Genomic DNA, 15753 nt, shown 5'->3' on the forward strand with positions numbered 1-15753 from the left:
CATCCGCTCATTTAATTTCCCCTACAACCTGTGATGGACTTCCCACATAGCTCAGTCGGTAAAGAATCTGCCTGCAATGCAGGAGACTAGGGTTTGATCCCTGGGTTGGGAAGATCCCCTGGAGAAGGAAATGGCAATCCACTCCAGTATTCTTGCCTGGAAAATTCCATGGACAGAGGAGCCTGGTGAGCTACAGTTCATGGGGTCGCAAGAATCGGACACGACTTAGCGACTAAATCACCACCACCACCACCACAACCTGTGAAGTACTTCTATGTATTTCACTGGTGAGGAAACTGACATCCGGGGTGAAAGCATCTTGTCGGGTACCACTTTGCGCCCCTTTCTCCCGCGCGGGGGCGGGTGGGGAGCTGACCTCCGATCTTAGAGTGGAAGGGCTTCTGGCGCTCCACGCTCTCGGACTCCAAGGACCCCTAAAGCACAGGAATCGAAAAATAACCGTGTTGCGGTCTTGGTCTGCAAGTGAAAAAGTTGTTTCGGGGTAAGTTACGCCTGAGATGGAGGCCAAGAAGTGCAGCCCAGGGGGAGAGAATTAAACAGGAGAGGGGCGGAGAGGGGTGGAGAGAAGGGCGGGAGAGAAGGCCGGAGCCCACGCGCGCGGGGGCCGGGCCGGGGCGGGGCGCGGGGCGGGCGGGGAGGTATTGGCCGGCGCGTCCGGGAGTGGCCCCCGCGCCCGCCCGCCGTCCGCCCCAGGAGCTCGCACGCGCCGCCCAGTGCGGACAGCTGCCGGGCTGTACCTGGATCGCCGGGCGAGCGCGGGGGCAGAGCCGCCTGCACCCCGCCGCGGGAGAGGAGGCGCGCAGCGTCCAGTTCCGAGGAAGGTAACGCAGCGCGCCGCGCCGGGATTGGGGGAGGCCCGGAGTGGGGTTCGGGGTGTGTACTACCCGCCCGGGGTCTGGAGCCGAGATGACGCGGGGAGCGGCGAGATGCTCTCGTCGCCCGCCTGCCTGTGCCTCCCCGGAGCCGGTCCAGCCCGCTGGCTGTGTTACCTCGGGGAGTTCCCTTTCCCTCCCTGATACTGGCTCCGCCTCTTTTAAATGAGGGAGTTGCTGTGGTGTGATGCTTTTTGGTTCTGAGTTCTGAAACGCGCTGCCCTTCGTTGGGGCGTCCGGCAAGCGCCCTTGCTTAGTCTCCCACTCGCTGAAGAGCCAACTCTAGTGCCCGGGGGGCGAGTCTCCGGGAGGCCGAGGTGCTCGGGTGGGCGGCGGTTCCTTGGGCTTTCGAGGACTGAGCTTAGCTTGGGGCCGGCTGCTGGGTGGACCTGTCTGCAGGCTGCCCCTCGGTTGCTCAGGTGGGGTACGGTGGGGCGTTAGGACCTACCTACAGGTGGGGGCTGGGGAGGGCGAGTTGGGAGCCGATGGTTTCTGCTTGGAAAACAAGCACGTTTGTTTTGGAGTTCTCTGTCTGCACCCAGCCCTTGTCCCGCGGTTGAGTTGTGTATTACAGGAATGGGCTTTATCGTCTTTTCAAAGTGGAGAAACCAACTGCTTCAGCAGCCAATACAGCGGGCTCCACCAGCCTGTAGGAAGTGGGCCCCTGTTTCTGCCCCCACCCCGCCTCCTCCCGCTTCCCTTTCCTCCCGCCTCCCTTTGTAAAGCCCCTTTGACTTCGAGGGGGCTCCCTTCCTGTCTGCATGAAAAGTCCTCGTTTTCACTGCTGGTCTGTGACCAGCAGGCTCCAGGGCTTGGGTTCTGGGTTGAGATGGAAGCAGAGATAAGAAGAGACTATGAATCATGCTGCCAGCCTCCACCACGCGGGGATGTGCAGAGGAAGCCCCAGACAGACAGACACACACACTCTGGAAGGCGGGATGGATTCCAACTGCTGTTCAGCTTCCTGTCCTCTTGGCAGGCATTCCCAGCGAGGCAGGCAGGTGTCTGCAGGATGGAGGCGCCACCCAGGGGAGGAGAGCTGAGCGGAGCAGAGGGCCCTGGTGGGTTTCTGTAGAAGGTCCCCTGCGGGTCTCGCCCGTCTCTTTCCCTCTGCCCTGTAGCCCTTTACTAGATTCCAGGGCCCATCAGAAGCAGAGGAAGGGGCCATGGAGGTGGCAGGATTGACTTTATGGGAGCCCTTATGGGCCAGATACTCTTTGTTGTGTGAAACAACATATCCTTAATTCTCTCTGAGCTATGTGAGGGCTAGGATACTGGTATTTACTACATTTTACAGATAAGAAACTGAGGCTCAGAAAACTTGCTTCCCTTAGTCACATAGCTAGTAAATGGCCAAGCTGGGATTCAAATCCAATCTTTCTGATTCGAAAACCTGTGTTCTCCACCCGCCCCCCCCACCCCGCCTTTTTTTTTTTTGGTGCTCTATGAGTAAGGGCGAATTGGCATAGTAACAGCAGAAATGACTGTTACTGAGCTCACACGAGGTGCCCGGCGCCACTCAAAGCACTTTGGAGGTGTTATGTCACTTAAGGTGCTAGGGTTCCGGTCATTCTGGTGGGAATCTGGGATGCGTTAGGCTCTCCAGCGGCAGCCCCCTTCCAGAACGCCCCTGCCTGATCCCGCCCAGCTGCTGGTGCCTGGATGGGGTGGGGGCCCTGTTTGCTCTATCCTAGAGGTGGTTTGAGGTCTAATGAAAGATTGATTGTCCACAGCTGATCCGTTAGACCTGACCGTTGGGTTGTGAATGATCCCACTGTCCACTGAAAGGCCTTTCTCAGGCTTTGCTCAATAAACATTTGTGGAATGAATGAATTAGCACGTTGTGCAGAGTGGTCTGCCGTCCTGCAGAAGTGGGCAGTGGCAGCCCGGGGCCCCCACCATCCTCAGAACCCTAGGAGGCCAGGCCAGATTGTTTTCCTCCTCAGGTGAGGAAGGTAGGTGAATTGTGCCCCTGTGGGCTTACAGACTACCCTGGTAATATGTTGACTGGCACCTGTTTTGTAAAGGAGTTTTCAAGATAGTGGATGAAGACAAATTTGACTTTTTAAAAAGTGAACTGGAAAAATGACTTAGTTTTAATCAAGTTTCTGCTCTTTCAAGAAGAGGGGAAAATAGGATGGTACTCTTCGTGTTCCGGCTTCCCAGACTTCTCCATAAAAAAGTCTCCAATAGTAAAGAAGCCTGGCGAGTGCCCCTGTGCATTGGGGTCTGTAGTTCAGATGGGCCCCAGCAAGCTTGAAAATGGTTTTAAGGTTTTATGCAGTTTTTACGTGATTCCATATGCTTGTTAGGTTTGTTTTTTTATATACAAATATTTGTATATAGTTTTTTTCCCCAAAATATTTGTGTAAAATTGGTGCCCTGGCGTATTGTTTATATTCTTGGGGGCTGAGGGGACCCAAGTGGAGAAGCAGGGCAAAGGTTCTGGTCTCGGGGCTTTAAGTATTGTTTGCATTTTCTGTTCACTTGGTTCACAGCAATAGAGCTTCTCAACCTTCTGTGATGATTACCTCTTTTCCCATTTTTCGGAGTGAAGAACATATTTAAAAAGTAAAAACAATCATTGTTTTCCCTCCCCCCAGTCTTATTACGATACAAGTGATATACAACACTGCATAAGTCTAAGGTGTGCACATGATGATGTTATATGTGCCTATGTTGCTCCTATTTTTCTTGCAGTGAGGATGTTTGCAGTTTACTCTTAGCCACTTTCAAGTATGTAATACATACTGTGGTCACCATACTGTATGTTAGATCCTCGGACCTTACTCATCTTATAACTGGAAATCTGTATTCTTTGGCCAATATCTCCTCATTTCCCCCACTCCCCAGCCTTTGGCAGCCATCATTTTACTCTGTTTCTAGGAGTTTAGCTTTTTTAAGATTCTCCATAAAAGTGAGATCATTACTGTTTGTTTTCTTATTATCCAAACTGTACCTGTTCATTGTAGAAAAAGATAAAGACATTTTTCTTTAATACATCTAATACATTTAAGACAACTAATGCAAAACTTAGCATTAGCTAAGCACTATATTAGCATTAATAACAGTAATACATCTGTACTCAGAGACAACTAATGCAAAACTTAATGTAGCCTTTCATATCTTTCTCTGCATCTATACAAGTACATTTTTAAAAAAATGAAAATATAACCCTTACTTTTGACTCTATTATTGTCAGAGCTAAGAGCCATTTCAAGTCGTTTTGAATAATTAAAGCCGTCATAAAGGTTACTCCTTTTGTGAACCCCAAAGTTCGCCCCCTGGGGTTCCCCTGTGTCGTTTAGTTTCCAGTACAAGCGCCTGTGAGCCGGGGCTGCTGCTGAGGTTATGGGGTCAAGCTGTGCTCCTTACGTGGCTCAGGTATCTTGAATGTCTCAGGTGTAACCGAAAACGTAGGTCTTCACTGTTGTTGACCTGGAACATGTGAGCAGAAAATTCTAAAGCTAAATTGCCCAGTGGGGAGGAGGGAGCTGTAGATAAGGTCATTGCTCCAACATTGCATTTTAGTACCTGTATGGCTTTGGGTAGTTTTTGTGAACGAGCTTTTCCTTTCATAAATTGAGACACCTGCTTGATTTTTCTCCACCAAAGTCATTAGAAGGACAAATGTTGTTTGTTATCTGAATTGCCTGTCAATGTGTATGCAATTGAAGCTAACTTGAAGGTTGGGCAAAAGCATTGTTGGCCTTTATAAAATGCTGGGCTCCAACTCTTGGGGTTCACATCCGTAGGACTTAATTGTGATGCAGACTCTCTACTGGATCCCTACTGTTTTCTGCAGAGAATATAGGATTCCTGGATGGCTGGCATTTCACTAGTCTTCATCACAATCCTGAAGAGAAAGACAGAACACAGCCCTTCTCACAGAGTCAAAACAGGCTTGCCATGCTAGGAAGCTGTTCCTCTGCACAGGGAGTGCAGGGCTCCCGAAGGCTGGCTCTCACGGCCTAAGGCAAGGTCCAGGTGTGCTGAGGGGAGGCCGTGAGAGCAGCTGGAGAGGTGAGGTGTACCCGAGGACAGCAGCAGCTCCTGCAGTCGGGCTACTCACCGGCAGGCACCAGCTCCCGGCAGCAGAACGGGGCTCTGCCTTGGGAAGCCGATGGCTCAGCTTCTGCCTGGCTCGTGGACATGCTGTGAGATCCAGGGTTACTCAGGTCCTCTCCCTGATTCTTGCTTTTTTTTTTTTTTTAAGGAAAGATTGTTTATTTGGCGGTGCAGAATCTTAGTGTGGCCTGTGGGTTCTGGTTTCCTGACCAGGGATAGAACCCTGGGCCCCCTGCATTGGGACCAAGGAGTCTGAGCCACTGGACCATCAGGAAAGTCCCAGTTTTTTTAAATCTATAAAATGAAGGAGTTGGACCAGTTGAAGTTCTTTCCAGTCTTAAATATCTGTACTGCTACTCGCTGCTTAGTCGCTCAGTTTGTCCAACTCTCTGCGGCCCCATGGACTGTAGCCTGCCAGGCTCCTTGGTACATAGAATTTTCCAGGCAAGAATACTGGAGTGCATTGCCATTTCCTACTCCAGGGGATCTTCCTGACCCAGGGATTGAACTTGCATCTCATGCATCTCCTGCATTGGCAGAGAGATTCTTTACCACTAGTGCTGCCTGGGAAGCCCACCCATAAATGTCTATGATTCTGGGTTATTTTCCATTCACATTTGCCCAGATAGAAGCTTGGTAGAGAATGACTGCATCTGGATGAATCAGATAGGAGCTCCACTGGTACTATCAGTTAGCACACATTACTTACACAGATAAATCAGGGGTCAGAAAGTGCTCCCACTTCCCGTTGCTTTCAGGGCCCTCTCATGATTTTCCGAGTGTCTCCCCAGCTGACTGCCCTCATGGAGAACACATGGTCTGCAGATCATCGAGGGGAGAGTTGTTTCTGCTCATCTATCTGTTAAACTCTTAATCTAGAACTTCCTCAGATTATAGAAGGGAGAACTGCTTTGGGACCACTTCTGGTTAACAGAAGTACGATGAAAACAGGTTATTTATGTTGATAAGGCCGTGCGTGTCACTCCCACTCACTTCTGAAGTCACTAAATACAGTACTTTTGTCTGGTACCCCCTGGTATTGGGCTTCCCTCATAGCTCAGTTGGTAAAGAATCTGCCTGCAATGTAGGAGACCTGGGTTTGATCCCTGGGTTGGGAAGATCCCCTGGAGAAGGAAATGACAACCCACTCCAGTATTCTTGCCTGGAGAATCCAATGAACAGAGGAGCCTGACAGTCTACTGTCGATGGGGTTGCAAGAGTCGGACACGACTTAGCTAGTAAACCACCACCACCACCGTGGGTACTTGGTCCTGGCTGAGGACTAATGCAGAAAGTGGGAGCGAGCAGCACTCAGAACTGTAGGAATGGTTGAGGCAGAGAGGAAGGAAGAGAGGAGAGGAGCGCATGCCGGGTGTGGCTGGAATACCGTGGAGATGAAAAGCCCAATTTGGGGAAAAACTGACCCTCTAAGGGCTTGAAGTCTCTGATTTAATTCTGCATCCAGTTTCCCGGCACTCAATGGGAATTTAATGAAGTGTTTTTAATGAATTAATACATGAACAAAGGGAAGAATGAATGAGTCACTCTTCTGAAATGAAATCTTGAAATTCGGTATAAGAAGCACTTACCACTTTGCTAAGAAGCAAAACCACCTTCCTATGCATTATCCCTCATAACGGTGTGAGAGATTAGAGGCCAGAATAAAAGCGTTTCCTGATGTCATGACTTTGTAGACATTTTGCAACAACTAGGGAGAAGGCAATGGCATCCCACTCCAGTACTTTTGCCTGGAAAATCCCATGGATGGAGGAGCCTGGTAGGCTGCAGTCCATGGGGTCGCTAAGAGTCGGACACGACTGAGCGACTTCACTTTCCCTTTCCACTTTCATGCATCGGAGAAGGAAATGGCAACCCACTCCAGTGTTCTTGCCTGGAGAGTCCCAGGGACGGGGGAGCCTGGTGGGCTGCCATCTCTGGGGTCACACAGACTGAAGTGACTTAGCAGTAGCAGTGGAAACAGATTTGCTTTATTATTCCTAGGTAAGTTCTCTTTCTATAAGTGCATCAAAGCATATTCGAGAGAGGGGTATAAGAGCTAGTAAATGGTACCACAAGTTCGCATTGTGAGTTGGAGAAACAAGGGCATTGCTTAGCTCTGGGGCGAGTAGGCGTTCTTGTTTCCCTTGTAGAGCATTGTTTTACTGTAACCCCTGGTGTAACTGACACCATCAGCTTCTGATCAGACAGATGTGTCTTGTGTCGCCATTACTCACAGCCACAGGCGCCTGGGGTCTGCTGCCGCTGGCTGAGTCAGATGATTAAAACCCAGGGCTGTGAGGCTGAGGGCAGGGGCCGGACCCCTGGCCAAGCCAAGGCGCTCCGTCAGATCCGTGCCTCAACCCCTCCGCCAGCCATCTGCACTGGGAGGAATGAACTGTGGCGCATTAGATTCTTTAGGGCAGAATCTTCACCCCTGCTGGTTTTAGGCTAATCATTTGGGTTTTAGTAATAAAAAGCCTGGCTCACAGACTTGGAGAATGAATTTATGGTTACGGGGGCGGGGGCGGGGGGGAAGGGTAACAGGGACGGGTGGACTGGGCGCTTGGGATTGACATGTACGCATTTTTATTGGTTCGTTTCTGTTTGGCTGTGCCGGGTCTTGGTTGCTGCGTGGGCGCTACACGTGGGCCTTCTCTATTTGTGGTGCGTGGGGGCTTCTCTTCCTCTCATCGGGGGGCTTCTCTTCTTGCGGAGCAGGGGCTCAGTGGTCGCAGTGCGCAGTGTAGCTTGCCCCGCCGCGTGTGAGCTCTTCCTGCCTCAGGGATCGAATCCATGTCCCCTGTGTTGGCAGGCGGACTCTTAACCACTGGACCAGGGAAGTCCCTCAAGCTGTTATGTTTAAAATAACCAACAAGGACCTACTATATAGCTTATGCCTACTATCTATACCTTCTATATAGCATAGGGAACTCTGCTCCATATTCTGTACTAACCTAAATGGGAAAAGAAGAAAAGAGAAAAAGAGACAAAGGATCTTGGTTTTCAGTTTAATTCTTTGATTCTTGATAGAATGGATTCTAGGGTTGTTTTAGGTCTACCGTCTTGGGACATGTTGAGGGGTGCATCCTGAGACCTCATCACCATTTCCTTAATGTGTCTATAAAATGTCAGTGATCAGACCTGCCTCACAAAGTTGTTCAGAGGATTAAATGAGATCATTTATTTAATGTGGGGGGCTGATGCCCACCCAACAGTGGTCTAAAACTTTCTCCTTATCTTGGAGGCAGCAAGGAACTAATGGAAGTATCTCAATATTGTATGTGAAATAACTAGATTTTAGAATAGTAACACTGTTCAAAGTTTGAAAGTTGGATTTGAGGTTGCTAGAAGGGACTCTTGTTTGGACTTGTGGGTACAGATAAGATATTTTAAAGCTTTTGGTAAAAGGTACTTGGTAGAGAATGGTACTGCTATTTAATTCAGGACTTCTGTAGGAAGGTATAAGGCTTCCTTGGTGACTCAGATGGTAAAGAATCTGCCTGCAATGCAGGAGACGGGGGTTCAATCCCTGAGTCAGGAAGATACCCTGGAGAAGGAAATGGTAACTCACTCCAGTGTTCTTGCCTGGGAAGAGGAGCCTGGTGGGCTACAGTTCATGGGGTCGCAAGACCTGGACACAACTTAGCGACAAAACCACTGCCTTAGGAAGGCATATATGTGTTGAAAAATGGTAATGTCATATACTAACCTATGGACTGGACCACACTGGAGATCAGTAATTCCATAAATGGTAAATATGTCCTTCCTTGTGAAGTGAAAGTCTCTTAGTCGTGTCTGACTCTTAGTCGTGTCTGTATAGTCCATGGAGTTCTCCAGGCCAGAATACTGGAGTGGGTAGCCTTTCCCTTCTCCAAGGGATCTTCCCAACCCAGGGATCAAACCCAGGTCTCCTGCATTGCAGGCGGATTCTGTACCAGCTGAGCCACCAGGGAAGCCCATGTCCTGCCTTGGAGCTAAGCATTTATCACTTTTAAAATAAGAACCTGGGTTCGCTTTTGGCAAAATGATTGAGGCTTGGCCCCAGAAAGAACGTTTACGGCCCTTTTCCATATTTCCAGAATTGAAGTTCTGCAAATTGTTGACAGCCAGTACACGCTGAATTTGGTTAGTGCTTTGCAGAATTTCTTGTGCTCATCAGGCACCACTGTGGTTAACAGTCTCTGAGTTTCCTGGCGGGGGAGGAGCAGGGAGGCATGGGCCACAAAAACCCTTATCTGTGGGCAAATCGCAAGAAACTGAGTGGCCCTTTTCCCCGAGCCATCAGCGTCAGACAGCAGCACACACGGGTGTGTGTTTGTATGTTTCTAGGTCTCTGTTTATGTTGACCAAGTGTTGTCTGCTTTACACAGGCCAGAGGGAGAACCTGACACATCCCGGGAGTTCCCCAGGGAGGAGCCCCTGGGGGGATCAGCCGTGGTTGCCAGGGGTGCCGAGATGTGGCAAGGATTGCCCGCTTCCCACCTGAACCAGGTGGTGGCCCCGAGCCGGGGGTGCGGAGGGGAGGCGGCTCCGCCTGTAAGAAGGCTCCGGGGACAGATGTTCATGGAACTGGGCACAGGTGTCCACCTGGTGTTTGTGGAACTGCGGGTGGAGTAGGTCTGCTCGCTTTTTCTCTCTGCTAATCTTTTCCCCAAGGTCAGTCTCTGACCTGTCGGGGACTGGTACCAAGTCTCAGGCTGACGGGTGGTACACAGGGGGTGAGATGCCCACGTTCACCTCCCAGGGGCGCCTCACCTTGGGCTTCTGGAAGGTGAGAACTTTGAACCTGTCTTCCTTCAAGCGCCATGTCCCAGGTTCTTCTCACTGGGATAATCAGGCAGAGGGAGGAATCTTTGATAGAGGCAGGTTCGGTCTCCTCTGAGACCACAGGCACCCAGACAGATGAGCCGTGGGTGAGAATGGCCAGCTTTGAAAAGTGTGTGTGTGTGTGCGTGCACGTGCACATGCGTGCTTCACTACCTAGAGGTAGTGAATGACTACATGTTTAGAACAGTAGGATTGGTTGGTCTTTGCAATTTTGTTGGTATTCTTTTTAAACTATTATTAAACAGTGCGCATTTGTTGATAAAGGGACAGTATCCTTTGGGGGCTTCCCTGGTGGCTCAGATGGTAAAGAATCCACCTGTGATCCAGGAGACCCAGGTTCGATCCCTGGGTCCAGAAGACCCCCTGGAAGAGGAAATGGCAACCCACTCCAGTATTCTTGCCTGGAAAATCCCATGGACAGAGGAGCCTGGTGGGCTACAGTCCATGGGGTTTCAAAGAGTCAGACACGACTGAGCCACTAACACACACACATGCTCTGAGGGAAAGAATATCAGACTTAGAGTTCATTCATTCAGCAAATACTCGGTATTTAGTGTGCCAGAGATTGTTCAGGCTCAGAGTCCAGTGGGGAAAGCATTGGTCTATAACTGCATACATTGTGGTGTTAATAATCAGATATGAGCATTGAGAGAGGTGAGTGGTAAGAGGGAAGTGGGAGCAAGTACCAAGGGCTTCCTGGAAGAGGTGATACTTGAGAAGAGGCTTAAGAGATGAAGACGGGTCAGGAAGTTAAGAGGCCCAGGAACTAGTGTGGCGGGCACAGTTTCATGTATAAGGCAAGCTTGGCCAGAACAGAGGCCAGTGAGGTAGGGAGTGGGCTGAGCTTGGAGAGATTTGTCCGTCTCATTAAGGAGACTAGACTTCATGAAATCCTAGTCTGTATTCTTCACCGTGTGAAGACTGGGCAAGCGTTTCCTCTCTGAGCCTTAGTTGCCTTATTAGTAATATGGAGATGGTAATGATTGCCTGACTTTATCTCATAACATGACAGTGAGACTCAAATAAGATACTAATAATGGCCAACAATTATTGAACACTCACGGTGTGCCAGAGAGACTCTGCATTAAACTCTTTTCATGAATTAGCTCATTGAGTCCTCATCACAACTTTATGAGATAGGTACTACTATTAAGCCCATTTCATAGATGAGAAATCCGGGCAGTGAGGTTAAGTACCTTGTCTCAGATCATAAAGCTAATAATACATAGTAGAGTCAGGATTCGAATTGAGGTATTCTGGCCCCAGAGTGCTTCTTAGTTGTGTGTGAGTGGATATGCTTGAGTTTATAGTGCCATCTCTCTGCCAAGCCTAAGAGCTCAGTCATGTTTGCTTGAGGCTGATGAAATTCACAGCTCTGGGCTTGACACATTCAGTGTGTGGCTTCTCCTCTGCTCCAGCTGATCCTCTAAGCTGGCTTCTTCCACATATGCCGTTCTAGCCACGACCTCCTTCCTGAGCCCTGGTTCCTCTTCTCCATCAGAGTTCTAGATACTTGACTGAATTCTCTGCCCGGCTCTTTTTTACTGTAAAAATACTTTTTACCTTTAACCTGGCTGCCCTTCAGGCACTCCTGGTTGAATGTGCTAATACCGAAGTTGAGAGTTTTGAGTCTTGTTTGATTCCTACATCTTCTGAGGAGCGTTGTTACTGCTTCCTTCTCGATGTTGCTCCCATCGAGAGCAACATTTATGTTTCACCTCTCTGTACCTCCCAGCTCTCTGACTTTTGGGAGAACTACTGCAAAAGCCTTAGCCCTTTTGATTACAGTCAGTCCTCTCCTTCATTGTATACTAACGTCAGTCCAGGTTCGATGCACGATACTGGATGCTTGGGGCTAGTGCACTGAGACGACCCAGAGGGATGGTATGGGGAGGAAGGAGGGAGGAGGGTTCAGGATGGGGAACACATGTATACCTGTGGCGGATTCATTTTGATATTTGGCAAAAATAATACAATTATGTAAAGTTTTAAAATAAAATAAAATTTAGAAAAATAAATGTTAAGAATATAAAACTGGGAAAAAAAAAGTTAAAAAAAAAAACTCACACACAGACTCCCCACAGCATAAAAGACAATCTCCTTCAGTCTACATTTGAGACCCGTGTTTTAGATTGTTCTGATTTTTAGTGGGGTATGTGCCTGCCAATACAGGAGATGAAGAGTCCATCCCTGGGTTGGGAAGATCCCCTGGAGTAGAAGATGGCAACCCACTCCAGTGTTATTGCTTGGAGAATTCCATGGACAGAGGAGCCTGGGGTTGCAAAGAGTCAGACATGACTGAGTGACTGCACACACACACACACACACACACACACACACAGTTCCTTTACAATGTTGTGTTAGTTTCCGCTGTAAACAAAGTGAATCAGCTATACATATACATCCATCCACTCCTCCTTCGTTTTCCTTCCTGTTTAGATCACCACAGATCATTGAGCAGGCTCCCTGTGCTATAGTAGTGTATGTATGTCAATCCCAATCTCCCAATTCATGCCACCCTCTCTTCCCACCTTGGTATCCATACATTTGTTCTCTATGTCTGTCTCTGTTTCTGCCTTGAAAATAAGTTCTTCTGTACCATTTTTCTAGATTCCATGTATACGTGTTAATATGCAATATTTGTCTTTCTGACTTCTGTTTAGAGTCTTATCTTTCACTGTCCTCTTCTATGAACCTAATCTTCCAATCAGACCATGTTTCCCTTTCCCTACAGCAGCCTCTGTGCATTGTTCACATAGCTTCCTGTCTGTGCCTGAAATGATACTTTTATTTCTCTTCTTGAGCTCTTCCCAACCCTGCCACTTACTCTCAAATCTTACCTGTCCTAAAATCTGCAGCCCTGTGGTATTTCTTACCCAAATCTTCCTGGTTCATCACAGCAGGAAGTTTTTCTCCCTTCTCTGGCTGGTTTAGTGTTTGGCTTCCACCTCTTTTATGGTCGTCATCACACACCACCTTGTGTTAGCATTCTTTGTGTATTCATCTTATCTTCCCTATTGGTCTGAAATTTCTTAGAGGGCTGGGACTTGCTGGTATTTCCTTAAAGCCTGGAACCCAGCAGGCTGACACAGTCCAAATATGCTGAAAGAATATATTTTGAAACCCTAAGTTATATTCACTTTTTAAAAAGAATTTCAGTATGTCGGTTGGCTATAGGAATTTAGTGGTCAGAGGGTAGTTATGAGTTAGATATCTGGGGTTTTGGTTTGTGACTGCAGGAAATGATTAACATAGCGAGCCTGAGACTGCTTGTCCTTAGAAATGCCTGCTTGCAAGGCTGGTCCTTGACTGGTATCTGGGAACCTGGATCTCAGAAGGGTTCCCACCACTTACTCTTTCCCCAGCACTCAGTGTACCTTAACTGTGCAACAATGTAGTATACGCCGAGGACCTGCTTGCTTTCTGGGAGTCTGGAATTTGGGTACACACCAGCCAAAGGGAATCCATGTTGACCAGTCCCCAGTAAAAGCCCCTGGGCACTAACTGTCTAATGAGCTTCCCTGGTTAACATTTCACACATGTTGTCACAACTTGTGTGTATGACTCAGCTGAAATAGGCCTCTTGGAAGCCCATGGCTGGTTTTTACCAGTCTTCACCTCATCTAGCTTTAGTCTTTGCTGATCTTGCTTTGTACCCTTTCATTGTAATAAACCATGACCGTGGGGATGACGTGTACGCTGCCCTGTGAGTCCCCACACTGAACCGTCAAGAACCTGGGGCTGGTCTTGAGAATACCCTCAACACACCATGAAATGCCACAAATGCAGAACCAATCCTTTGGTTTTTTGTGTTTTTTTTTGGCTAAAAGTTCAGAGTTATTAAAGTTTCAGAGAGGTTTCAGCTTCTTACGTAAGAGGGGAACCCACTTCTTAAGACTGCTTGCATATGGGATGTGCATGTACATGGTGCTCTGCAGGGTAAAGCTGAAACCTTCTTGGTTGTCTCTGTAAAATTTGGGTGAGAAAGAAGTATTGGAGGAGGTTTGATTTTTTTCATAACATCTCAAGTACTGTCTTAAAAATGTTATTTATTGGACTAGGCTTTTAGAAAAACTAGCGGCGATATTAGCCTGGAATCCACCCATTCTTATGATTCTTCTAAATTAGGAGTTGAGTGCCTTGGGACATTTTTCCTGCCTGAAAATAAGGGGTAGACAGGGCATCCATAATATTGAAATGCTATGGTGTGGGACATCAGCTAGATGCTTAATATGAATCATTTTCTCAAAGGTAGGAATTTTCAGCTGTACAATTTAGTTAATGAAAACGAAAATGAAACCAGAGTCACATAGTCCCTGTAACCCTGGAATTCAAGCCTATGTACTTTTTCTTTTTCCATTGTCCTGCCAGAACACAATGGTGGGACTTCAATTATAATAATCACTATATCAGCTCATTTATGAGTGGCTAAATATTTCTTTTTAAAATATTTATTATTTGGTCTTAGTTGCAGGATCTTCCATGTGTCATGCATGGGCTTGATTGCCCTGAGGCATGTGGTATCTTAGTTCCCTCACCAGGTATTGAACCTACATTCCTTACATTGCAAGGCAGATCCTTAACCATTGGAGTCCCTAAATGGCTAAATCTTACCTGGACCTCGGTCAGTGTTTTGAGAAGTTTTATCTTCTGGAGCCTAGCTGGAAGGTTTGGGGAAAGAGGAAATTTCCCTGGTGATGATGGCTTCTGTGCATGCCCTAGGCTTTGAGCTGCCTTTCCAGGGTCCTGCGGGGCTTGCAGCAGGGGGACTGTCCTGATGGTGTTCACGTGGCCCGGGCGTGTGCTTCAGTCCGTGAATGGGTGGTGGGCAGACATAGCCTGCTCTGTTGTTTTGTCAGTTTCAGAGCAGGTGTGACTAAAGTCTTTCTTCCCGACAGTTTTGCTCAAAAACATATCTGGGAACAACCTGCTTTATTAAATTTGAAAGTAAATGGAGAGGCTTTTTAAAAATTTTTATTTTGTATTGGAGTATAGCTGATTAACAATGTTGTGATAGTTTCAGGTGGACAGCAAAGGGATTCAGCTATACATGTATTTATCCTTCCCTAAACTCCCCTCCCATCCGGGCTGCCACATAACACTGAGCAGAGTTCCCTGTCCTATACAGTAAGACCTTATTGGTTACCCATTTTAAATATAGCAGTGTGCACGTCTATCCCAAACTCCCTAACTGTCCCTTCTCCCCTTCCCCTCGGCAACTATAAGTTAATTCTTTAAGTGAGAGCTTTTTTTTTTTTTTTTAAAGAATAGAACTATAAGAAGGAAAATAGAAATGGGTGATTTTAAATACACGATGCAATACTACTCAGCCACAAAAATGAATGAAATTGGGTCCTTTGTAGAGACATGGATGGACCTAGAAATAGTCATATAGATGAAGTAAGTTAGAGAAAAATAAATATCAGCGTATTAACATATGTATATGGAATCTAGAAAAATGGTATAGATCTTATTTGCAAAGCAGAAACAGACATAAAGAACAAATGTATGGACGCTAAGGGTAGGATGAATTGGGAGACTGGGATTGACGTACATACACGATTGATGCTACCTGTAAAATAGAGAACCAATGAGAGAACCTACTGTATAGCACAGGAAACTCTACTCAGTGCTCTGCGGTGACCTAAATGGGAAGGAAATCCAAGAAAGAGAAGATGTATGCATACATATAGCTGATTCACTTTGATGTACAGAAGAAACTAAACATTGTAAAGCAACTATAATGAAATGAATTTTTAAAAAGAAATGGAGTAATTTGGGGTGCCCTAGTCTTGTTAGTTTCATCTTGGGAAATGTTTTTCATGTAACATGCTTTTGGATGATTAGCGTATTTCAATAAGGAAACAAGGCCTTGGACTCCACAGTATAGTACAAAGTACTGAGTGTGAGCACTGATAAGGAACACAATTAACATTTGTTGAATAAATACAATTGGGGGCAAGTG

General features: G+C 47.3%; 1 protein-coding gene across 11 annotated transcripts in view; it reads left to right on the forward strand.

The window, feature by feature from the left end:
* The first annotated feature begins 712 nt into the window (after positions 1–712).
* The window catches only part of SYTL2 (synaptotagmin like 2), a 120683-nt gene continuing 105642 nt past the window's right edge, over positions 713–15753 (forward strand). For 10 of the 11 annotated variants that reach the window (XM_059883024.1, XM_059883025.1, XM_059883023.1 and 7 more), the window contains exon 1: positions 713–842. The gene's annotated coding sequence lies outside the window, so the exon portion shown is untranslated. The remainder of the gene's footprint in view (positions 843–15753) is intronic. The other variant, NM_001102278.2, reaches the window with a different exon arrangement.

This window comes from Bos taurus, chromosome 29, assembly GCF_002263795.3.
Source record: "Bos taurus isolate L1 Dominette 01449 registration number 42190680 breed Hereford chromosome 29, ARS-UCD2.0, whole genome shotgun sequence".
Taxonomy (NCBI): domain Eukaryota; kingdom Metazoa; phylum Chordata; class Mammalia; order Artiodactyla; family Bovidae; genus Bos; species Bos taurus.